Here is a 644-nt window from a genome sequence, read left to right as displayed (position 1 = left end):
AAATATTGAAGAAAAGCTATCTTGTGTGGTGAGTTGATTTTTTTTTAAAGCTTCTCAGCATTTCCCTTTGTAAGGAATCATTCTTAAGTGATGAATTGAAACAACTTCCAGGTGTATTATGTTGGTATTTTATCAATAGAATGGACTTTAGAAAGGCTAAGGTTGTACCTAGTTAGATGGTTAGGCTGTGGGTAACGGTATGTTTTAATTGCAAGTTATCTACTGAATCAGAGCTGACTTCATTAGACATTGTGGGCACAGTGCCAAGGATCTGAGAAACTTTTAGGGGCGCAGGAAAATGTTTAATTTCTCTTCGAAGGAAAAAAAACCAAAATGAAAATATCGAAAAGTATCTTCAGGCCCTCGAAAATCTATTCAGTTTTGCCTGAAACATTAAAAAAACAGGTATCAAAGTATTCAAAGTTGTATCACAAATTTTAATATTATTATGGAGGAAGGAATCAAAGTGCCTAGAGCCCAGGAAAGTCATAATTGCACCCAGCAAGACCCCCTAAAAGTACAGGGGACCTGAGGGCTGTGCGGGCTGTGGTGGGTTTCCACTGAAGGTCACTTCCTTGAGGGAAGCCGGGAGATGACAGTTTCTGCTTGCAGGGAACCTTGGCTGGGTTGGAGTACTGGTCTTA

General features: G+C 39.6%; 1 protein-coding gene across 1 annotated transcript in view; it reads left to right on the top strand.

Moving 5' to 3' along the window:
- Nucleotides 1-19, top strand: part of MEX3B (mex-3 RNA binding family member B) — a 4,354-nt gene extending 4,335 nt beyond the window's left edge. Inside the window, exon 2 of the mRNA XM_024982343.2 lies at nucleotides 1-19. This exon is cut by the window's left edge and continues 2,883 nt beyond it. The gene's annotated coding sequence lies outside the window, so the exon portion shown is untranslated.
- Nucleotides 20-644: the final 625 nt, after the last annotated feature.

Source organism: Bos taurus, chromosome 21, assembly GCF_002263795.3.
Source record: "Bos taurus isolate L1 Dominette 01449 registration number 42190680 breed Hereford chromosome 21, ARS-UCD2.0, whole genome shotgun sequence".
NCBI lineage: Eukaryota > Metazoa > Chordata > Mammalia > Artiodactyla > Bovidae > Bos > Bos taurus.
Note: the sequence above shows the minus strand (reverse complement) of the source record. Positions and strands in the feature narration are given on the sequence as shown.